Genomic DNA, 24,995 nt, shown 5'->3' on the forward strand with positions numbered 1-24,995 from the left:
GGCAGTGTTTTTAAGGGTGGCTGTTCTCTCCTCCAACTTCCCCAAGGATGGAGGGAGATCATTATCTAATTCTGCCTATGCCACCAGTGCAACAGAACATCTGGGAGGGAGGCTGTGATGAGATGGCCAGAAGGGAAGGGCAGGGACCCCCACAAATTCAAGAAACATAAAAAAACTGGCTCCTGTCTATGGCCACAGATTCTAATATTGAATAGAAAGTCAGATGAACTTGGGGATGGGGCTTTCCAAGGTTTGTGGCAGCATGGGGCAAAGAGGCATCAGGAAATGCCACATAAGGTGCCAGCTGAGGGTCAGTTGGAGATTTAACGAACTCTCACAGGGAACTATTGATTTCTGAGAGAGCTAGCAGAAATGGAACCCTCAGAAACATACTTGAAAAGTGGCTACATCTAAGCAAGGAAAGGACGAGAGCTTGCTGGGAAGAGGCTGTCTCCTCTGGTCCTCCCTTCCCTCTCTGCCCCAACAGCACAGCAGAAGGCAAAGAACAGGGAAGGGGTAAAAGAAAGCACACTGTATCTCCCCAGTCTAACTCTGCTCCAGGATTCTGAGTGGAAGAGGCAGAGGGAAGGGAACAGAAACTGGGACCCAGACTTTAAAAACGGAAAGGAATAGTAATTGAATGACTAAAACTTCATGACACCTGCCTGGGATGTTAAAGGAAGTAGGAAAAAGAAGGGTTTGACAGGACTTGTTGGCAGGAGTAATGTCCTTAACCAAAGGAGACTGCTCACTGAATGACCTGGAATCCAAAGCTCCCTCCTCAATATCCTCTGTCTCCAGGATTTTTAGGAAAGAGCCTGAGAAAGACAAGGATCACTGAACTTTGGAGTCCTGGCTCTGTCTTAAGTAGTTAGCTGTGTTACTTCCGGCAAATCACTTAGCCCCTCTGAATCTCAAACTCCTCAACCTGAATGACACCCAATTGTTCTCCTTGCTCTGGAGCTTGAGGTCTTGTGGAAGAGAGACTAGGTAGCATTACCTTCTCAGGAGCCAAACCACAGCTGGCTGCAACTTCAGTGATCCAGGACTCACTGATCAGCCGTGCCTGAGGAAAGCCAAAGCCACGCAGAAGTGTGTTGGATGGAAGGCTGGTTATGCTTTAGAGCTAATGCATTTTTTTTTTTTTTTTTTTTTTAGGTTTCAGACATTTGCCAAAGACACTGAAGCATTCATAGGCTTTAAATACTGGGTCTACAGAATGTAATGAATAAAATATCCTGGAAAACATGAAAAAAGTGTTTTGGTATTTGGCCTAGTGCATTGGTTCTCAACCAGAGGCAATTTTGTCCTCTCTCTTCCCTGGTAACCTCTAGAGATACTTTTGGTTGTTAACACCAGAGGGTAGCTGTGCCACTGACATCTAGTGGGTAGAGGCCAAGAATACTGCTTAACATACCACAATGCACAGGACAGCCCCACAACAAAGAATTATCCCGTCCAGAATATCAATAGAGCTGTTGTTGAGGTCTAATGCTTGCATTTGGGAAAAGAAATCTAAGTATGGGAAAGATGGAGATAATACACAGACACAGATTTAGCAACTCTGGACTTATTCTGGGGGTGCCAGTAAGTAATATATGGCTATCCCTGGAATGTGGGTCTTTATTTATTTATTAAAATATTCCTTAACTATTAAACATTTTCTGAATTATATAATTTTATCTAAGACTTTCCAGAATGTAAACTTGCTTCTTAAAGCACTTACAAATAATAATTCATCCAGGGAGGCACCTCCATTGCTATAATACTCCATATCCAGGGCCAACATTCTGCCAACATTCATGAAGCCAGCCTAGGAAAAGAGAACTGACTTTTTTAAAAAATTGCTTTAATGTTTTTATTTATTTTTGAAACAGAGAGAGACAGAACACGAGCAGGGGAGGGGCAGAGAGAGGGAGACACAGAATCTGAAGCAGGCTCCAGGCTCTGAGTTGTCAGCACAGAGCCCGACGCAGGGCTCAAACTCATGGAGTGTGAGATTATGACCTAAGCTGAAGTCGGACACTCAACCGACTGAGCCACCCAGGCTCCCCATAAGAGAGAACTGACCTTTAATACTAGTGCTGGGGACCATGTTTCTCTATATTTTATTTTGTCACTTGTGAATCCTTACGTAGATAAAAAATTTCATGACACTGGGTTTGGCAATGATTTCTTGGATATGACACCAAAAGCACAGGCAACAAAAGAAAAAAAATAGATAAATTAGACTACATCAAAATTTAAAACTTCCATATATCAAAGGACACAATCAATAGAGTGAAAAGGCAGACCAGAGAATGGGAGAAAAATTTTCAAATCATATATCTAATAAAGCATTAATATCCAGCATGTATATGAATTCCTACAACTCAACAACAATAAAAAACTTGATTAAAAAGTGGATAAAGGATTTGAAGAAACATTTCTCCAAATATTCAAATATCCAATAAGCACATGAAATGATGCTCAACATCACTAGTCTTTAGGGAAATGCAAATCAAAATCATAAGATACCACCTCATATCCAGTAGAATGGCTACTATAAAAAAAACCCACCAACAACCAACCAACCAGTAACAGAAAGTAGTAAGTGTAGCTGAGTATATGGTGAAATTGGAACCATTGTGCACTACTGGTGGCAATGTGAAGGAGTGAAGCTGCTGTAGAAAACAGTATGGCAGTTCTCAAATAATTAAACATAGAAATATAATATGATGCAGCAATCCCATTTTTGGGTATTTAATCAAAAGCATAGAAAGCACAGTCTTTTATATTTTTTTATTTTTATTTTTAACGTTTATTCATTTTCGAGAGACAGAGACAGAGCGCAAGCAGGGGAAGGGAAGAGAGAGAGGGAGGCATCATAATCCGAAGCAGGCTCTGAGCTGTCAGCACAGAGCCCAACACAGGGCTCGAACTCACGGACCATGAGATCATGGTCTGAAGTCAGACCCTTAACTAACTGAGCCACCCAGGTGCCTTGAAAGCCCGGTCTTGAAGAGCTATTTGTACATCTATGTTCATAGCAACATTATTCACACACAATAGCCAAGGTGTGGAAGCAATCCAAGTGTCCATCAATGGATGAGTGGATAAATAAAATGTGACACATACAATAGAATATTATTCAGCCTTAAAAAGGCAGGAAATTCTAACACATGCTATAATATGGATGAACTTTGAGGACATTATGTTAAGTGAAACAAGCCAGTCACAAAAGGATAAATACTGTTTGATTCCATTTCTTTCAGGTACCTAGTGTAGTCAAATTCCTAGCAAGTAGGATGGTGGTTTCTACGGGGCCACTGGGGGAGGAAGAAATGGGGACATCTTGCTTAGTGGGTGCGGAGTTTCAGTTTTACAAGATGAAAAGAATTCCAGAGATGGCTGGCGGTGATGGTTGCACAACAAAGTGAATGTACTTAATGACACTGACCTGTACACTTAAACATGGCTAAGATAGCAAATTGTATGTTGTATGTATTTTGCTACAACTAAAAATAATAATAAAGGAAAAAAAGAAGGGTAGAGAAAGATATAAAAGCAAAACAAAGACTCCTCCTATGTAATTCATGACTACTGTTCAACCAGTCCTTTTCTTTCCTCCTAATGCGAATCAACTGCATACTTCTTAACCTCCTATTCCTGCCCCAACTCCTTGAATTCTGGCTCCACATTTCTACCTGAACCTTCTCCCCTGAAGCCACCTAACCTAATCTCCAAATCTGGTGACCTGCTCATAATGGATTCAGCACATGTTTCTCAGAAGGCCCAATTCGACAAAAACTCTCAGCAGCATTTAGTGCTGCTGGAGGTCTTTTACATAAAAATCTTTGCTATTAATATGTACCCAGGTGTGCCTGGGAGTCCGACTTTTCATTTCTGTTCAGGTCATGATCTCGTGGTTTGTGAGTTTGAGCCCTGTGTCAGGCTCCACTCCTTCAGCTTGGGATTGTCTCTCTCCCTGTCTCTGTGCCCCTCCCCTGTCCATGTGCTCTCTCTTTCTCTCTCTTAAAAATAAACATTAAAAAAAAAACTACATGTCCAATATCCCTGCTTTCTATCTGAATTCTGCTTCAATATCTCTGAACTTATTAGAGTTCACTTTGTGATTTCTGTTGAAAAGAACCAAATTCAAACCGAAGTAGTAGTCAAGGGCAAAGTCTATGAATTCCAGCAGTTTAATTTTGGGTCCCGGCTCTGCCACTTAACTAGCCCTGTGATGCTAGCTAGGCTACCTATAGAATCTGTCTGTGAAATGGCAATAAATAAGGTAATGCATGGAAAAATTATAGGTGAGTGACTGAAACACAGCAAATGTTCTAAATACAAATTATTAATATTACTATTATAGGTGTCATTGATATCATCTCCTGTCCTCACTCTATATTAGAAAACATTATTTTCTCATAATTATCATCACCACTATGCTTTTGGCCTCTATAACTATAACCAGCCCATTTAATAAAGTTCCATATTGGTGCAAGACATTTGTACTTAAATGTTCTGTATTTATATGAACAAGCTCATCATTGTTCCTCCAGATTGGTTCCTCCTTCCAACCTCGCTTTTTCTGCTAGAAACTTCCGAGTCACGTTTGTGGTTTTATTCTCCCCTGTATTTTGCCAAGTTTGTCACCAACTCCATTTTATTTTATACTACAGTGGCTCTTGGACTCACTTCTTCTACATCTTACTATCACAGCTCAGACCCCAACTACTTCATGTCTGAACGCATCAGCTGCCTTCTGATGGTCAGTCTGCCTCCATCCTCTCTCCTCCCCAGGCCATCCTGCCCAGTGCTATCCTATTACCCTCCCCAATGCACCTATGTTTGGTTATGACACGACTGATCAAAGATCTACACCGTCTTACTCCTTCTTGTAAGATCAAGTTTCAACTTGAAACTCTAGGCTCCTCTCTGTCTGGCATCACTTAACCTAACCAATCTTATTTTCCACTACTTTTCAGTAATCATCGTGTGTTCTAATTCCCCCTCTCTCCTCATGGCCACCCGTATCAATCATGCTATGTTTATCCCACCTCTGCATTTTTGCTTTTGCTATTCCCATCACCCTTATGCCTTATTTCTGCCCATATATTCTTTTTTAATTATTTTTTAATAGATTTTTTAAGTGTATTTATTTATTTTGAGAGAGAGTGAGCATGGAAGGGGCAGAGAGAGGAGAGAGAGAAAATCCCAAGCAGGCTCCATGTTGTCAGCACAGAGCCCAGGGTAGGGCTCAGACTCATGAACCATAACATCATGATATGAGCCAAGGTGGATGCTTAACTGACTGAGCCACCCAGGTACCCCTTCTGCCCATCTATTCTTGAAGGCCATTTATGTTTCACCTTATCTAAGATGCCTCCTGTACATACTGTAACTCATGTTCATCTCTCCTCATAGTTTTACTATGTGTATCTCATCTTTTAACCTGAGATTAGTATGTTTTCATAATGACTTCATATATGTAAGTTTTATTTCCCCCTCAACCTCCAAAATGTAATCTCTGTCACAACAAAGTTCACTCTAATAAATTGTTGTTAAACTACACCAAATTCAAAATAGAGAGTGAGTGTGAGTTGAAATAAATACATCCATTATCTCCTAAAAATATGTACGTAGGTACACCAGTTGTGGTGGAGATGATGCTGTGTTCAACAAATGCTATTGTCTTTTATCCTGGGCACACAGAATCTGACTACACTGCCCAGCTACCCTTGTAGTTAGGTGGCAAAGTTCTGGCTAATAACATGAATAGAAGCAAGGTCCACACTTACACACCAGGTGCCTAAAACACCTCCCACATAACAGTCCAAGTTCTCCCTCTCCCCTTGTGTTCTGCCCTCTTCAGAAGACCCAGTGGAGGACTTAGAATCCTCTCTGAGTGCTATGAAATAGAACTTTCTGTGATGATAGCAATGTTCTATATCTACATGTTCAATATGGCAGTCACTGGCCACATGTAGTTATTGAGCACTTGAAATATAGCTAAAGCCACTGTGGAACTGAATTTTTTGTTTTATTTAATTTAGTTAATTTAAATTTACACTTAAATAGCCATATGAGCCCTGTGACCTCATATTTGACAATTCAGTCTGAGGGGATGATGGTGGTGCTACGTTTAAGTCCCTGAATGATTTTTCGGAGCAGAGTCCTCTCCTCTTCTCTTCCCTGTAACCCCTACTGATTATACTGGGCTGTTACTTGACGAAGAAATCACACAATACAGGGTTAAGCCCCAGAAATTTTTTGTTGTTTGTTATGGCAGTTAACCCACTCTAACAAGTTAAATTATTTCTTAGAAAGCAAAAGAATAATTATTTTCTGCGATAGAAATTTTTCTAAGAATTTCTGAGACAATTTTACAAAAATACCCTTGATATCCTGAAAAATGAGGAACCTGTTGGCAAATAATTGCAATTTCACAGAACCCTATTGGGAATTATCCTATTTTAAAGTATGTGGAAGTAGTACAGTTATCAGATCTACTTTCATAGATGTATATATACTTACGTATTTTCCAGTTACTCTTCTGTACCAGCCAATACCAGTTAGTATTTTTTTACATACTGAAATGTATGTAGCTCAAAGCACATCTTTGAGCAAAGCAGATGTGAACCAGCTAGTAATCATTCAGCACAAGGAATGGGAAGTTAAATAGAAGCACGGTTTGTTGATTTGCTCATTGTTAGTCCCCTTTGAGACTAACCAAGTGCTACCCTTTGCCAAGTGCTACCCTTTGCAATTATGCCATGTTACCTTTATAACATAAATATTTTCCATCCCCGCTTTTCTTCTACTCACTTTGTACTTTCCAAGGTAAGGGTGGTGGCCTCCAGTTATTAACATGTCTTCTCGCTCCACAATGCAATCGACGGCATGACCATGTCTAAAGCAGAAAAAAAGAAAGAGTGGTAAACTTTTTACCAAGCAGGTACCATCTGGGGATTATATAACTCTCAGTGAGAGCTGGAGTGACATCCACACACATTACAGAACAATAGAACTACTGAACCCAGGCTGTCCTGATCTCAGGCATGCACTGTGGCCTCCCCTCCTCTTAGGTCAGGGCACAATGCCTGGCGTTCATTACTTATGTGGGGGAGGGTCTTGGGTGCCAGAGACTTTAGGGTTTTGCTTGGGAGTACTTCCCGTGGTTATCACAATGGAAATCTGCTATAGGCAAGTGGTCCCAAGCCACATTATAGGCTGGTAACAAATGGAGGAACTAGGGTGATATCTGATTACCAAGTGCTCTCTGAAAGGACAGGTTGGGAATCAAGGTCCTTTTGCTTCATGGGATACAAGAACTGACTCATATTATTCAGCAAAGAAATTAAGACTTCTACACGTGCCTGCTCCAAAGACTATTTCCTATGGTAATGTTTTCAGATCTTTAAAGGAAAATGGTAATATAAATAAAGGTAAGCATAACAAAAGCAAAGTCTTCATTTAAATCAAGAAAATATATGTATAAGTACATATATTTATATATTTAATATATATCATATATAATATACAAACTATTATAGAGAAATACATGTAAAAGATCATAAATATGTATATATATATAGTGCATATATAATACATATATAAAAGATTGAACTTTTTTCAAAAGGTTAAATTGATCTATATATACATACAGGTGCTAAGGACAAGTAACCACCATCCATTTAGGACTTGTTTTTGTCTATTCCTCAGGTATTTTTACTCTGGCTTTCATTCTTTTCAGTAACTGATTCTCATTTCAGTTCTTAGTATCTGGTATGACAATATAAGATTAAAAAGTTGTAATAAGCTGGCAGCCGTATGTATTTGTGTATTATTTGTGATTTTAAATAATCTTGACCCAAATTCTTCCTCCTTAACCCCAACATTGAGAATGTACAGCATGACATCCTTTTATTTTTTGTCTATTTAGCAGATTTTTTCCACTTACTTGTTGGCAGCAAATGTGGTGATGGCTGCCATGATGCCGGTTTTATTGGTCTTCCCCTCAAACATCCCACCACCACGCTTTGCATGACACACGACCTTGTTAGCTGGGAGCTTCAAGGTCACAGCAACTATGTCCTGTGAATGATAACAGTTCCCATTAATCTGATGCACCTGCAGCAAGGGAGACAGGCAGCCTTAACATGTTTTGATTCCAAAATGTTGTACACATTACAGAAACTGTGTGGTTACACTAAATAACGGGATAATTTCCAATAACCTAAGCATACATCCACAACTGATCTCAGTAGTATTTATCTATCATTAATATTAAGCAGTCCCTTCAATAGAAATGTGATATTTTTGTGTCAATAAATTTTTTTCATTTTATTTTTAATTTTTAAAAATTTACATCCAAATTAGTTAGCATATAGTGCAACGATGATTTCAGGAGTTGATTCCTTAGTGCCCCTTACCCATTTAGCCCATCCCCCCTCCCACGACCCCTCCTGTAACCCTGAGTTTGTTCTCCATATTTATGAGTCTCTTCTGTTTTGTCCCCCTCCCTGTTTTTATATTATTTTTGTTTCCCTTCCCTTATGTTCATCTGTTTTGTCTCTTAAAGTCCTCATATGAGTGAAGTCATATGATTTTTGTCCTTCTCTGACTAATTTCACTTAGCATAATACCCTCCAGTTCCATCCACGTAGCTGCAAATGGCAAGATTTCATTCTTTTTGATTGCCGAGTAATACTCCATTGTATATATATCCCACATCTTCTTTATCCATTCATCCATCCATGGACATTTGGGCTCTTTCCATACTTTGGCTATTGTTGATAGTGCCGCTATAAACATGGAGGTGCACGTGTCCTTTCGAAACAGCACATCTCTATCCCGTGGATAAATGCCTAGTAGTGCAATTGCTGGGTCATAGGGTAGTTCTATTTTTAATTTTTTGAGGAACCTCCATACTGTTTTCAAGAGTGGCTGCACCAGCTTGCATTCCTACCAGCAGTGCGAAAGGGTTCCCCTTTCTCCGCATCCTCACCAACATCTGTTGTTGCCTGACTTGTTAATGTTGGCCATTCTGACTGGTGTGAGGTGGTATATTACTGTGGTTTTGATTTGTATTGCCCTGATGATGAGTGATGTTGAGCATTTTTTCATGTGTTGGTTGGCCATCTGGATGTCTTCTTTGGAGAAGGGTCTATTCGTGTCTTTTGCCCATTTCTTCACTGGATTGTTTTCTGGGTGTTGAGTTTGATAAGTTCTTTATAGATTTTGGATACTAACCCTTTATCTGACATGTCGTTTGCAAATATCTTCTCCCATTCCATCAGTTGCCTTTTAGTTTTGCTGATTGTTTCCTTCTCTGGGCAGAAGCTTTTTATTTTGGTGAGTTCATTTTTGCTTTTGTTTCCCTTGCCTCCAGAGACGTGTTGAGTAAGAAGTTGCTGCGGCCAAGATCAAAGAGGCTTTTGCCTGCCTTCTCCTCAAGGATTTTAATGGCTTCCTGTCTTACAGTTAGGTCTTTCATCCATTTTGAGTTTATTTTTGTGTATGGTGTAAGAAAGTGGTCCAGGTTCATTCTTCTGCATGTCGTTGTCCAGTACTCCCAGCACCACTTGCTGAAGAGGCTGTCTTTATTTCATTGGATATTCTTTCCTGCTTTGTCAAAGATTAGTTGGCCATACATTTGTGGGTCCATTTCTGGGTTCTCTATTCTGTTCCATCGATCTGAGTGTCTCTTTTTGTGCCAGTACCATACTGTCTTGATGATTACAGTTTTGTAGTATAGCTTGAAATCCGGGATTGTGATGCCTCCTGCTTTGGTTTTTTTTCAAGATTGCTTTGGCTATTTGGGGTCTTTTCTGGTTCCATACAAATTTTAGGATTATTTGTTCTCGCTCTGTGAAGAATGCTGGTGTTATTTTGATAGGGATTGCATTGAATATGTGGATTGCTTTGGGGAGTATTGACATTTTAACAATATTTGTTCTTCCTATCCAGGAGCATGAAATCTTTTTCCATTTTTTTGTGTCGTCTTCAATTTCTTTCATAAGCTTTCTATAGTTTTCAGTGTATAGATTTTTCACCTCTTTGGTTAGATTTATTCCTAGGTATTTTACGGGTTTTGGTGCAATTATAAATGGGATCGATTCCTTGATTTCTCTTTCTGTCGCTTCATTGTTGGTGTATAGGAATGCAAGCGATTTCTGTGCATTGATTTTATAATCCTGCAACTTAGCTGAATTCAGGAATCAATTATAGCAGTTTTTGGTGGAATTTTTTGGGTTTTCCATATAGAGTATCATGTCATCATGCGAAGAGTGAAAGTTTGATCTCCTCCTGGCTGATTTGGATGCCTTTTATTTCTCTGTGTTGTCTGATTGCAGAGGCTAAGACTTCCAATACTATGTTGAATAACAGTGGTGAGAGTGGACATCCCTGTCTTGTTCCTGACCTTAGGGGGAAAGCTCTCAGTTTTTCCCCATGGAGGATGAGATTAGCATTGGGTCATTCATATATGGCTTTTATAATCTCAAGGTATGCTCCTTCTATCCCTACTTTCTTGAGGGTTTTTATCAAGAAAGGATGCTGTATTTTGTCAAATGCTTTCTCTGCATCTATTGGGAGGATCATATGGTTATTGTCCTTTCTTTTATTGATGTGATGAATCACGTTAATTGTTTTGTGGATATTGAACCAGCCCTGCATCCCAGGTATAAATCCCACTTGGTTGTGGTGAATAATTTTTTTAATGTATTGTTGGAGCTGGTTGGCTAATATCTTGTTGAGGATTTTTGCATCCATTTTCATCAGGGAAATTGGTCTATAGTTCTTTTTAGTGGGGTCTCTGTCTGGTTTTAGAATCAAGGTAATGCTGGCTTCATAGAAAGAGTTTGGAAGTTTTCCTTCCATTTCTATTTTTTGGAACACCTTCAAGAGAATAGGTGTTCACTCTTCCTTAAATGTTTGGTCGAATTCCCCTGGAAAGCCATCTGGCCCTGGACTCCTGTTTTTTGGCAGATTTTTGATTACTAACTCGATTTCCTTACTGGTTATGGGTCTGTTCAAATTTTCTATTTCTTCATGTTTCAGTTTTGGTAGTGTATATGTTTCTAGGAATTTGTCCATTTCTTCCAGATTACCCATTTTATTGGCATAGAATTGTTCAATATTCTCTTATTGTTGTTTTTATTTCTGCTGTGTTGGTTGTGATCTCTCCTCTTTCATTCTTGATTTTATTTATTTGGGTCCTTTCCTTTTTCTTCTTGATCAAACTGGCTAGTGGTTTCTCAATTTTGTTAATTCTTTCAAAGAACCAGCTTCTGATCTGTTCTACTGTTTTTTGGGGTTTTTTTTTTGTTTGTTTGTTTAGATAGCATTAATTTCTGCTCTAATCTTTGTTATTTCCTGTCCTCTGCTGGTTTTGGGTTTTATTTGCTGTTCTTCTTCCAGCTCCTTAAGTTGTAAGGTTAGGTTGTGTATCTGAGATCTTTCTTCCTTCTTTAGGAAGGCCTGGATTGCTATATACTTTCCTCTGATGACTGCCTTTTCTGTGTCCCAGAGGTTTTGGGTTGTGGTGTTATCATTTTCATTGACTTCCATATACTTTTTAATTTCTTCTTTAACTTCTTGGTTAGCCCATTCATTCTTTAGTAGGATGTTCTTCAGTCTCCAAGTATTTGTTACCTTTCTAAATTTTTTCTTGTGGTTGATTTTGAGTTTCACAGTGTTGTGGTCTGAAAATATGCACGGTATGATCTCTATCTTTTTGTACTTACTTAGGGCTGATTTGTGTCCCAGTATATGGTCTATTCTGGAGAAGGTTCCATGTGCACTGGAGAAGAATGTATATTCTGCTGCTTTAGGATAAAATGTTCTGAATATATCCGTTAAGTCTATCTGGTCCAGTGTGTCATTCAAAGCCATTGTTTCCTTGTTGATTTTTTGATTAGATGATCTGTCCATTGCTGTGAGTGGGGTATTGAAGTCTCCTACTATTATGGTGTTACTATCGATGAGTTTCTTTATGTTTGTGATTAATTGATTTACATATTTGGGTGCTGCCACATTTGGCGCATAAATGTTTACAATTGTTAGGTCTTCTTGGTGGTTAGACCCCTTGATTATGACATAATGCCCTTCTACATCTCTTGATACAGTATTTATTTTAAAGTCTAGATTGTCTGATATAAGTATGGCTACTCCGGCTTTCTTTTGTTGATTGTGTCAATAAATTTTTGAAAATTTTCCCCATGAACCATACCCAAAGTATCCTTTACCTACTAAACGCATGGGATAGGTTTCCGGAAGCAGCAAGATTTCATGCCCTTGCAAACCTCTCTCAGCCTGGTTCTTTTCCCCACATTCTGCTTTCTCCACTGGACACATTTCTCAACTCCCATTTGTATTATTGCTAAAGTTGGCCAGTGGGTCTTCCCTGGATGCAGGTCTTGCTCTACCTTGCCATCCTAACGTTTGGAGGTCTTTTAATAGTAACAACTCATGTTTGTATATGAGGAGCCAAGAAGGATGAAGTGATGGGCCCAATATCACACAGGGAGTGAGGAGCAGACAGGACTGGAGTGGGGCTCACTTGACCCTTCTTAATGTTCTAGCTTCTAAAAGGCCTCTTTCCCCACATTCCCACATGCCCACCTGCTCTGGTAATAACACTGGTGCGTATGACCTACTAAGTCAACCCTTTTGCTTTGTTCCCCTTGCTTTTACCCTGATACTTAAACCAGCCACTCCTAAATGCATCCTTTATTCCAGCTTGGGCAGTCTTTATGCCATTCCTCCTTTCTTACATGCATGCTGCCTGATATATAAGACACAGGCAATACATGTTTACAGAAGGAATGAGTGAGTGAGTGGCATTTTATTTTGGTGTAGAATTGCCTAGAATTGGCCTCTTTTTTCACCATCTAGACAAACCTCATTCTCACTGCAGATCCAAACTTAAGACTTCATCTTCATGGACTTTCTGGATGATTCTAGCTCTCAGCAAACACTCTATTCTTTTAATTCTTCCTTCTGTGTAAACTCTGACTTAGATGATTTAGTACTCAGTTGCATTCTGTCCAATACCATTTCCTAACTGCTTCATGTGAGTTAGGTACTTATAAGCTTTAGAGGGCAGGCCTTCCTCTTTTCTCTTTTGTATTCTTACCAATGCCAAGAGTATAGCAAAAGAGACCTACTGCCTCCATAACTGGTTCTGGAGTTACAGTTCCATAAACAAAAAGCCCAGACTTTCATAATACTCTCTTAAAAGCTTTGAAATGATGCAGCTATTGATACCCAAATGGACAGGGCTGTTAGTATTCCAAATTCTTTCAGTTCCTTAAGACTTTTTTGGGGTCTCTAATTGCTCAGGTGTATTTAGCCAGCAGAAACCTTTAACCACATCCCTTCCACAACGGCCCCATTATTACCTGTATGTATTTCAGAAACTGTAGAAACACAGACATCAATTTCTTGATCCTCTCTTTTGGGAACAACAAGCATGCTTTGGGATTCCATATAAAAGTGTCCTTGACGTCCCATACGTATTTCACCTGTTATAGGAAAGTACACCCCAGTCAAGAAGGCTTTCAGCTAGAACAGGTAGCATTCCCCAGTTGTTATTCCATTATGGAGAAACAGCAGGCTACACAGTTAAGGGTCATAAACAACACTTAGCTTCATTATATCTGCAGATTTTAAGTACGGTTCTATAAGGGTATCTGTTAGGTCTGCCAATACGGCAGGTCACAGAGCCCTAGAAAAAGGTGTGTGACATTCTAGAGTCAGTCAAAATGTGATGGCAAGGAGATTTCTGGTCCAAGATGAGATGGACTAGATGCACTTCTCTTGGTTCTTTGTCCTAAGTACAGCTAACAGCCTTCTTTATTTATATATAAAAGAAATAGAGAAGAAGACTCTAAAATGTAGAGAGAAGAAGGCAGACCCTTAGGAACTCTGGGACCCAAGGAAAGACACATGGTGAGTTCAGTGAGTTCATGTTCTTTGTTGTTGTTGTTTGCTTCATATATCACAGAGTTGGTGCCAGAGAAGCCAGCAATCCCAAAATTTCAATATGAAAAGACAGAAAGAAAAGCCCCAAGAAAAGCCTACTTTCTCCAGCCAAAGGACCAAGAGATGGGAAACCTAGCAAGAAAACTTTTATATAATAACCATTCTACTCTAGCAAAACACTACAGAAAAAAAAAAAAAAAAAAAAAACCGTGGCCCCATCCCTATCTGAAAAAGTTGAATGCAAAATCTAGACATCCACCCTTGTCAGGCTGTAATGGGATGCCCCAAACCCTGTGTTGTGGTGGTGTTGGTGGAGACCATATGAGGAATCAGGACTTCCACCCTTCACCCAGCAATAACAGGGCAACCCCCTTTTTCCTACCAACACAGGGTCAGAGGTGTTCTGTAAAATAGAAGATTCACATAAGATCCAGAGTCTTACAACATAATACTCAAGTGTCCAGAATACAATTGAAAATCATTTATTATACCAAGAACTCAACTTGAATGAGAAAAGACAATCAAGTGATGCCAACACTGAGATGACACAGATGTTAGAATAATCTGACAAGGATTTTAAAGCAGTCGTAATGAAAATGCTTCAGTGAGCATTTACATAAACACTTAAAACAAATGGGAAAATGGAAAATTTCAGCAAAGAGAAGATATAAAAAGGGCCAAATGGAAATTTTAGAGCTAAGAAATACAACAACCCAAATTTAAGAGGCTCAATGGAAAAGCTCAACAACAGAATAGAGACAACAGAGCAAATAATCGGTGACCAAGAATATAGAATAAAAGAAACTGCCTACCCTGAACATCAGAAAGAAAACAGACTGAAACTATAATGAGCAGAGCTTCAGGAACCTGTATAACTATAATAAAAGATTGAACATTTGGGTCACTGACGTCAAATATTTGAAGACATAATAGTTGAAAATGTCCTAAACTTGGCAAAAGGCACAAACCTATAGATTCAAGAAGCTGAGCGAATATTTTAAAATATGATAAATCCAAAGAAATCCATGCTGAGATACATCAGAGTCAAACTTCTGAAAAGTAAAAACAAGAAAATATCTTGAAAGCAGACAGAGAAAAACAGTATCTTATCTATAGGAGAAAATACTTCAAAAGGCAGATTTCTCATTAGAGACCATGGAGGCCAGTGGAAATGGTACATCTTTCTTCAACTGCTAAAAGACCTGTAAACTCAGAAATCTATACCTAGTGAAAATATTGTTCAAGAATGAAAAAGAAATCAAGACATTCTTAGATGAAGGAAAATTAATTTGTCTTAAACAGACATGTCCTAATAACGGCTAAGAACAGTTTTTGAAGCAGACAAAAATGATTTAAAAAAATTTGTTAATGTTTATTTATTTTTGAGAGAGAGACACACAGAGTGAGAGTGGGGGAGGGACAGAGAGAGAGGGAGACACAGAATCTGAAGCAGGCTCCAGGTTCTGAGCTGTCAGCACGGAGCCCAATGTAGGGCTCGAACTCACAAATGGTGAGATAAGACCTGAGCTGAAGTTGGACACTTAACTGACTGAGCCACCCAGGTGCCCCAAGAAGTGATTTTTTTTTTTAAGGAATCTTGGAACATCAGGAAGGAGGGAGAACAATGGAAAGACAACAAATACAGGTAAACACAATTAGCTTTCTTCCCCTCTTGAATTTTATAAATTGCATTTGAAGCAAAATTATAACCTTGCTTTATGTGGTACTCAATGGATAAAGAGGAAATTTCTTAAGACTATTATAAATGAGAGTAAAATGATGTTATGAAATGTTAAGATTTTTAGATGTAAACTGATAAAATGTTGCTGCCAGATATAATGTTTCATATATACATATGTGTACGTAAAATTTACACCTAGAACTACCACCAAGAAAACTAGACAAAAAGATCAGATATATCAAATTGGAAGATGGGAGAAAAAAATTAAACAGAGAAAAAACCAGAATATATTAATGACTAGCCGTTATGTTAGGTAGAAGGCAGAACTTTAACAAATTAAAAATTTATCTAATAACAGTGATTTGCAAATTGTTTAAGGGAGATTCCCAAGGAAATCTTTTGTATTGGAGTCTGGATTTCCTATTTTACCCCAAATCTAAGTAAAGAAAAAATACAGAAAAATGAGATTATGTTTTATTTATAAAACATAAAGATTAAAATGTCAAAAACTCAAATCTCAATTTTATTAAAGCTTTTATCAAAGACTGTACATTGAAAAATCCAGTCAGTGGGCTCAAATTCTTGCAATAGTAGAGTCCTGACCTATCCACTCAGAATTTGTTTTGTTGAATACCTACTTCACTTGAAAAACAAAAAGCTAGGGGTGCCTGGGTGGTTCATTTGGTTAAGCGTCTGACTTTGGCCCAGGTCATGATCTTGCAGTTTGAGAGTTCAAGCCCCTCATCGCGCTCTGCTGTCAGCATGGAGCCTGCTTCAGATCCTCTGTTTCTTTCTCTCTCTCTCCCTCCCGCTTGTACACTCGTGCTCATACACTCTCTCTCTCATGTGCGCGCTCTCCATTTCGCTCTCTCAAAAATAAAATAAACGTTAAAAAAATAAAAACTAAAAAGTATTGGACAGAGCTGTTTCTGCTACACCTGTAAAGCAGAAAAGTTTTAGAATACTGTTACATTCACCACTCACCCTGCAGCCCTCCTCCCATGGTGCCCTCCCTCTCTGCCTCCCTAGGTGTTTTTCTCAACTAATTTGATCAACTAATCCCCAACATAAAATGTTATCCCACTATGGGTTTAGGAGGGATTCCTCCAGGAATATTTCCATTTTAATAAGAGGCCCTTAAAGACTGAAAAGCCATTTGGATATGAAGGAGTCTATCTGTATTATGCCCAGTAGGACAGGATGTGGGGAAGATAATCTAGGTTTCAGAGCTCCTAGATCTCTTGCAAATCCTATTGTACAGATTGTCTTCTGTGCTCTCCAGTGGAAAGCCCATCCCAGCTAATGGAATTTTAGAGGGAAATAAGAAGTGGCATCCTGTAGAGAGGGATGTTAACTTCAGAGCTGGGAAATTAGATCAGTTTGATACCTGCTCAGTCACCTGCCTCCCAGCCTCAGCTGTCTCTTTATGAATGGGGGTTTTTAATGCCCCTCAAGTGCTGTGACATCAGGGTTAGGAAGGGTCGACATATTTTTTAACAGTGGAAAAAAAACAGTAATATCACTCCCTTCAAGAACAAAGACCTGATATAGTGTTCCACATATTTTATCTTTTAAATATTTGTTTGAGAGCAAAAAAAAGCGCTGTTACAACTATTACCTCCAGTTACCACTCATTGAAATACATGGCCAAAAATTCTTTAACTTTTTTTTAACCTTTATTCATTTTTAAGAGATGGAGAGAGACAGACCATGAGTGGGGGAGAGGCAGAGAGAGGGAGACACAGAATCTGAAGCAGGCTCCAGGCTCTGAACTGTCAGCACAAAGCCTGATGCGGAACTTGAACCCAAACCCACAGACCATGAGATCATGACCTGAGCTGAAGTCCCACGCTTACCCGACTGAGCCACCCAGGCGCCCCTAGTGGCCAAAAATTCTTAATCCAAATGACAACTGCATAGTAAGAAAAAAAATACCTCTAACTACTGAGTTAAGAAGACGAATACTTAAAAGTAGTATAAATATTCCTTTTAAAGCATCCTGTATCACTTTTATATTTATAAATAGGGTAAGGGGTAGGATACAAATTAAAATTCAAGTAAAAGACGGACTGAATACATTACTTAACTGAATAAAATAGTTAAAGATGTCAAGGGAAAGAACAATAATTGAATTCACCCAAAAACACATATGGCAGGAATGGAGGCAAGAACATACAATGGCACAAAGGGAGGAACCCTCTTAAACACAGATACTTCCAAGATGCTCACACCACCATCACTTTATGCTAAAGATGCTTTCTCCTCTTCTCCCAAAAAGCAGACCTATCCTTCAAGTGTTTGCCACATTTTACTGACCCTAAGCATCACCTGGAGCACTATGAAAACTTGTCAAAAGACATTCCTGTGCTACCCTGAACCCTCCAACTCCAGAATTCCATAAAGGGGGCACAGAAATCTCCAGGCAGGTCCCATAAATGTCTCATACTGGGAAACACTGGGGGTGCCTGCCAGTGTGTTAGTTCTGTAGCAGACAACACTGTCTGGGAAATGATAAAAACATCTAAACCTAGTAGTAATTACCCCTTACAGTTATGGATCTCATATTACGTGCCAAGCTCTACGCCAAGCATGCTTGTGTTATGTCTTAGAATCTTCACAATGGATCTTTGAGATCAGTATTATTTTATTTATATATAATTTTAAAGCAAGGAGATGGGCTTTGCCGAGTCACACAGCTAATAAGGCTGGGTGATGGTGCAAGGGGTCTTTTCTATAGCTTCCAGGTGACATTATCCAGGCAGCCTGTGACCATGTTCAGGTTTAATACAGCTATGGAATTAAGAAACATGATGGGCTTTGACCTCAAGTGGTTGGACTGATTACAGCTGACAGAGCTCTGGCTATACACTCAGGGATGGTTAGTCTTAGGACTCCTCGTGAACTTGGGATCAGGGCTGGAGAGAAAAATTATGAGATAGTAGTTCCAAACACGCACTAGAGGCCTATATCCTGGGAATTCACTTAAAGACAGACAATGCTAAATGAGTTCTTCTCTGCCCTGAGATGTGGCACAGAAAGCCCATACCTACCCAGCAACACATCTCTGTAAGTCAAATCCTGCATGGCAGGCGTTAAGGATGCTTTCTAGCATGGATGACAGCAGAGCATAGTGGGGAAAATATGTGTTATTTAAGACCGATGGTACATTTATTTTTTTGCTATAAAGGACATGACTGAGACAAGTGGCAAAATTTGAATAAGGTCTGTTGATTAACTAATTGTATTGTGTTGATGTTAATGTTCTGATTTTGATAACTGTTTATGTAAGATATATTCTTACTCTTAGGAAATACATGCTTTAGGTATTTAGGTATAAACAAGCACGTAACTTACTCTCAAATGACTTGGAAAAAATGTGTGTGTGTACAGAAAGAGAGAGAATGATAAAGAAAAGTGTAGTAAAGTGTTAATAACTGGTAAATCTGGATAAAGAATAACTGGGGGTTTCTTAATGTTTCTGCAACCTTTCTGTAAATTTTAAATTATTTCAAAATAGATTACTGGAAAATTCAAATCAACTATTTTGTAAGAGGGAAATTTCATTTGAATTACATATATACCTAAAGGAAGGAAGGAATTCTGGAAGGAATGGAGAGAAGTCAGAGAGAGAAAGGATGGAAGAGAAAGAAACACAGGCTTTGGAAATCCTAAGAAAAGCATCAATTTGATGACCAGCTTTGTCACTTAGCAGCTGCTGTATGGCTGTGTTCATGCTCCATAAGCACTCTGAGCCTCAGTTTTCCAATCTGCAGGGTGGTCGTGAACAGAAAAAGAGACAACATCCTGGAACAACTGGAGCCATGACAAGGCAGGCAGGCAGTGCACAGTATAGGGGGTCGTGCCTCCCACTTTGCCTCCCTGCTGTGCTCTACACACACACACACACACACACACACACACACACACACACACACACACGAGACAGAGGGAAATGCGCATGTGAATGAAATGCCTGTTCCTGAGGAGCAACATCCACCTATGCTGATTTCTATATGGTTTCTAAAAGGTAAAAGTAGCAAGAAACTAGCCATGTTTAGAAAGCTTCCAGGGCTGCTTCCCGTCTCATCACTTTTTTCAGATAGCTTTAGCTTCTAGAATTTTATCAACCACTCTAAATGCTTCATCAACTTTTCCAGTTTCCTTTCTGGAGTTCCTGGAAAGAGCAGAAAAGTGAGGCTCCCTGGGCAAGAGATCCAGCCCTGTGGCAGCAGCCACCCCTGGTGGGGCATCGCCTGAGTTGGGGCAGCATTTCTCCTGCTCTGGTATCCCATGCATTTTCACTCAGTATGATCCTAGTGACCTGAGTTAAGAGCCACCCTTCAGAGTGACTGCTCACAGAATAAATACAAGTGTGCCCATCGAGACAAAAGAAACAGAGCATGTTCAGAAAAAAACCCCAGCACAAAAGGTGGTCCCAAAATGGAAATAATATTTTCCAGAAAGACTGTACCATTCATTCTGCAACCCATTTTATGCATCCAGGGCCACACAGCACATGGGTTTAGAGAGTGGACTTTGGACCCAGTCAGAATTACGTCCATTTTCTCCATTTACTACCTGTTTTCGAAAAATTTTTTAATGTTTATTTTTGAGTGAATGAGAGAAAGAGAGAGAGAGAGAGACAGAGTGTGAGCAGGGGAGGCGCAGAGAGAGAGGGAGACACAGAATCCTTAGCAGGCTCCAGGCTCTGAGCTGTCAGCACAGAGCCCAACATGAGGCTCAAACTCATGAACTGCCAAGACCATGACCTGAGGCGAAGTTGGATACTTAACTAACTGAGCCACCCAGGGGCCCTTCCATTTACTACCTATTTGACTGTGGGCCTATTATTTCTTCTCTCTGAGCCTCATCTGTAAAATGGAGATATACTTGGGCACACAGCTCCAACAGTTGTGGTGTGGATAAAATGAAATGAAGCATGTAAAGAGCTTACGTGGCATATAATAAGTGCTCAATAAGTGCTAGCTGAAGACATCCAGTGATAAGGATCATGGCGGATCTGCCTGCCAGCCCCACACTCCTGTTTTGGGGGGGGTAACACAGCATTTGCACAGGGCAGTAGAGCACCTGGGATCTCCAGCCCTGGAAGTGAGATTCCATTACAAGCTCAGACTAAGTACTGCCGATCCACTTATACATGGACTCCCATTGGCTTCCACTGTGTGCCCAGTGAAGGGGAACGGTGGTGGGTACACATAATCAGGAATGTAGCTATAATAATCTAGACTTGTTTTCTTATCTATTCCAGGAGTTTACTTTGCTGTAATCCCTGTGTCCACTGGCAAATGTGACATGCCAGCTCCTGCCAACATTATCTAGCATGGATTATTGTCCATCCATGAAATTCCAGCCTGCTAGCAGTTGGGAATTATCCTAACTCTGTTTCTCCCTGGCCACTAGCAGATGTTTAGACCTAGCAACATACCCTGGAGGGCTGCTGTACTGTGATCCTGTCATTTCCTCCATTCAAAAGTGGGTTCATTTGTTTTTACCACCATGGGACCCGGGTTCTTCCATAGAGGGTTTGTTGATTGCTTCTAGTACTGTCTGGCTACGTGACCATCTGTATGACCTGTCTTCTCATTTCCTCATGAGAATGAGGATAATAGTTTTTCCTCATAGGACTGTGGTGAGCATTTAGTGAGTTAATGTATAAAACCTGCTTTGACCTGTATAACCCATAGTGAACTCTGTAGAAGTGTTAGCTATGGTCATGTTGTTGATCATGATGATTGATAGGAGATTCTGGGTGGGAGCATATTTTTTTTTCACCATGGTCATCAGCCTGACCCCTTAAGCCAAGAGTTTTGATGGAGTTTTCCCATTAAAACTATTAAACCCTCTAAAAAGCATAAGCTTGGTCAAACCTCAGTGTTAGAGACAGAGATATATTTACTTTTATCTAATTTAGATTGATACCACACTTCCTTCTATAATGAATTTATATGATTTTCTTATTTATCTAAGATTCAGATATTCCAGGTTGAAAACAGAAGTTTTATAAATCCTTTTTTTTTAAGTTTAATTTTTTTCCACTTTGCTTGCTGCTTACTCTTTGAGCAACTTTGAGACAATTTCAGAAATTGTTCTTGTCAAAAAAAAAATGATAAAAAGGAAGTATGATATATAGGGAGCTGGGAATATTTCCCACTAAATATTTTGATTAAATCCACTCTGATCCAGTTAATTGACCTCGGAGAGCTTGACCTCTGATAAAAACATGAGGCAGCTCTTCTTCACAGTGTCAGAGTTTGGTGTTTGATGCTGGTATTCTCTGGCAAACAACTGGGGATCTGCCAGTTGGAGTGAGGGAGGGCAGGGAGAGAGGTATCTTCTTGTTTGGAACTTTATTTGGCTGGAAGGTGGGGACAGGGAAGGGAAGATATTTAGCTACTGGTAACTGGGCAAAGGATTATCAACAAAATTTTGATGAAACATCATGTAAATAATCTCTTATTAAGAAGTAATTAAGAAGTAATTTCTTTAAAAAATTTTTTTAATTTTTCTTATTTTTGAGAGAGAGAGACAGAGTGCAAGTGGGGGAGGGGCAGAGAGAGAGGGAGACACAGAATCTGAAGGAGGCTCCAGGCTCTGAGCTGTCAGCACAGAGCCTGACGTGGGGCTCCAACCCACCAACCATGAAATCATGACCTGAGCTGAAGTTGGACACTTAACTAACTGAGCCACCCAGGCACCCCAAGAAATAATTTCTTATTCAGAAGTGACTCTAAACCAAGTGCTGGGGAATAAGTGTGTGTGTGTGTCTGTGTGTGTGTGTATACACATATATGTATATACGTATGTATATATGTATATACGTATATACATATATACGTACGTATATACGTACGTATATATATATATAAAGGAGGCAAGCACAGCAGTCAACACCAGACTAAGAAGGGAAGAGAATGTTTCAATTTGAAACTGCCAGGAAAATCTGGGAGGCCTTATCACTCCTTGACTGCAACTTAACTTCTGTATGTCTGTCTTCTTGACATGATTTTATTTAAAAAAAATTTTTAAGTTTATTTACTTATTTATTTTGAGAGAGAGAGCGCACGTGAGAGCGCACAGGGGAGGGGCAGAGAGAGAGAGCAAGTGGGGGGGCAGAGAGAGAGAAAGTGGGGGAGGGGCAGAGAGAGAGAGAGAGAGAGACAGAGAGAGAGAGAGAGACAGAGAGAGAGAGAGACAGAGAGAGAGAGAGAGAGAATATCTCAAGCAGGCTCTGAGCTGACAGCACACCAACATGGGGCTCGAACTCATGAACCGTGAGGTCATCGCCTGAGCGGAAATCAAGAGTCAGATGCTTAACCGACTGAGCCACCTAAGTGCCCCTTATTTTAATTTTAAAACACTGAACACATTGTCCCGAAACAGACTGTATGTTCCTAGGAGTAAAGCAGCATGACAGGAAACACACACACAAAGCCAAGTTCTTCTGGAAACACTAATCTCAGCCACATCAGTTTCTCTTTCTCTGCCACAGGGCATCCTAGTCACCTAGAGAATAACTGATTCATTCTGTTGTAAAGATAATGTATTTCCACATCCATGCATCTGTCTGAGCTGAATCTAATCTATTCATGCTGCCTTCCCTACTTGCATGCTTTCATTATTTAGTAAATTATAAGAACCAATGAAATGGATGCAGAAGAACACCTTATCATTTCACGGAGGTGAGTCTTACAATCTTTGTAAATTTCTAACTCCTTTCTAAAAAACAGGATAGAAAATGCAATACTCCAATTTGTTTAAGTTGCCAAAATACCTGCAGGCATCATAGGATCTATTATTCCTCAATACTCATTTAAGATATGCACTAAAGAATTTAAAAATAGTGTCTCCACTATTTGCTTTGCAGAGCATCTTGCTGATTCCTGCACACACCTGAGAGAGTTGGGGTGAAGGTGAACTCAGGGCCACAAGGCATGTCCACTGTCTTGAATGCTGGCTTCCCAGGCAGCATTCCTCTCAGCTGCCCCCTTCAGGGATCAGATTTCTGTTTCCATCTTCATCGCTCCCCCTGCAGCCCTTGCACTTCAAGTAAATCTAACCCCCAGCAGTAACCAACAGGTCCTCCATTCCTCTGGCCAATCATTCATTCAGAGATGGACATGTGACCTAAGTGGCCTGATAAGGCTGGATCTCAGGACTTGTACATGGAACACTGGGACAGTGGTGCTCTCTCTTGCTCCCTGGACATGGACGGGAAGCACCTGGCTGCCATCCTGTGACCACAGGGATAAGGCCTGGACTGTGGGCAGCAGAGAGGAAAGGCACAAAATCAGGTTCTTTGCTGACACTGATTCAGTCCGGAGCCAATAAAGCCCCTGTGTTTTGGACACCACTATGAGTCGGATTTTCTTTCCTGTTACTGTAGCCAACCCCACTGAAATGTGCTCTTCTGGCACTACCCCTGAACTCATTACCTCGATTGTCAGGATCAGTGATTCCAAATATTGGTAGACAATCTTCACTCACTTGGCCGCTCACTTTGCCTGAACTTCTGAATCTGCGACCACGGCACAGACAAGCTGACCGACACAGAACACCTACAACAGGGAGCACAGGCACCAGGTCCTCTCCTTTCGTTCATTTTCCTCCTCCTGCCTAGCACAGAGCCAGACACACAACAAATAACCCTTCACATGTGCAGTGCAGCAGTTAACAAAGGCTTCAGCAAGAAAATGCATTTGTCAGAGTTGGCCTGCTGACCCCAGTGTTGGAGGATGTCACTGACAGGATGTGACCACCAGTTGATCCTTGCACTTGACCCAGGAAAATGGAGGCTCCTCACTCTTTCCCTGTCCTTGGAAAGTAGTTTCCACACTAGGAATTGTTTCAAGGATGGAGCCTTAGGAGAGTGAGGTGTGGTATAGACCATCTGGATGGCACATGTGACTGAACCCAGTTAAGGCATCAATACCTACAAACTTTTAAGACTCTGGCAGGTGGGTGCAGACATCTACCAGACTTGTGGCTGCCCAAGACAAGCCCATTAAGTTCCCTTGCTTATTAAAACCACTACCTATCAATCTGGAGTGGCCTGCCTCTTCCACTGGTTTCTTTTCTGCCCTGTATGGGGACCATCTGGGAACCAACACCCAGGCACCAGTCATATTCAGGTTTTTGGGCTGCATCACTGGCAGAAGGGGCTGACGAGGGGCATCAATGGCTGTCATACAGCAGACTCAGGCTCTAAGCCAACCTGTGGGGCTGCTGAGGGCCAGCTGGCCTAGGAGAGCCAGTCACACACCTTGACCTATGGCTGCCACCATGATCAGGGCCACCCTTCATGAACAGGGAGGACCAGAAG

General features: G+C 40.3%; 1 pseudogene across 1 annotated transcript in view; it reads right to left on the minus strand.

Annotated features, from left to right (window-relative positions):
* Nucleotides 1–24,995, minus strand: part of LOC132671046 (aldehyde oxidase-like) — a 71,196-nt pseudogene that overhangs the window by 20,318 nt on the left and 25,883 nt on the right. Inside the window, exons 13-19 of the transcript XR_013557029.2 lie at nt 23,801–24,231; nt 19,767–19,829; nt 13,392–13,516; nt 7,949–8,082; nt 6,814–6,898; nt 1,707–1,813; nt 1,001–1,118 (exon numbers count right to left, since the gene is read on the minus strand). The product of XR_013557029.2 is annotated as an aldehyde oxidase-like (transcript). The remainder of the gene's footprint in view (nt 1–1,000; nt 1,119–1,706; nt 1,814–6,813; nt 6,899–7,948; nt 8,083–13,391; nt 13,517–19,766; nt 19,830–23,800; nt 24,232–24,995) is intronic.

The sequence above is a fragment of the Panthera onca genome, chromosome C1, assembly GCF_046562875.1.
Source record: "Panthera onca isolate mPanOnc1 chromosome C1, mPanOnc1 haplotype 2, whole genome shotgun sequence".
NCBI lineage: Eukaryota > Metazoa > Chordata > Mammalia > Carnivora > Felidae > Panthera > Panthera onca.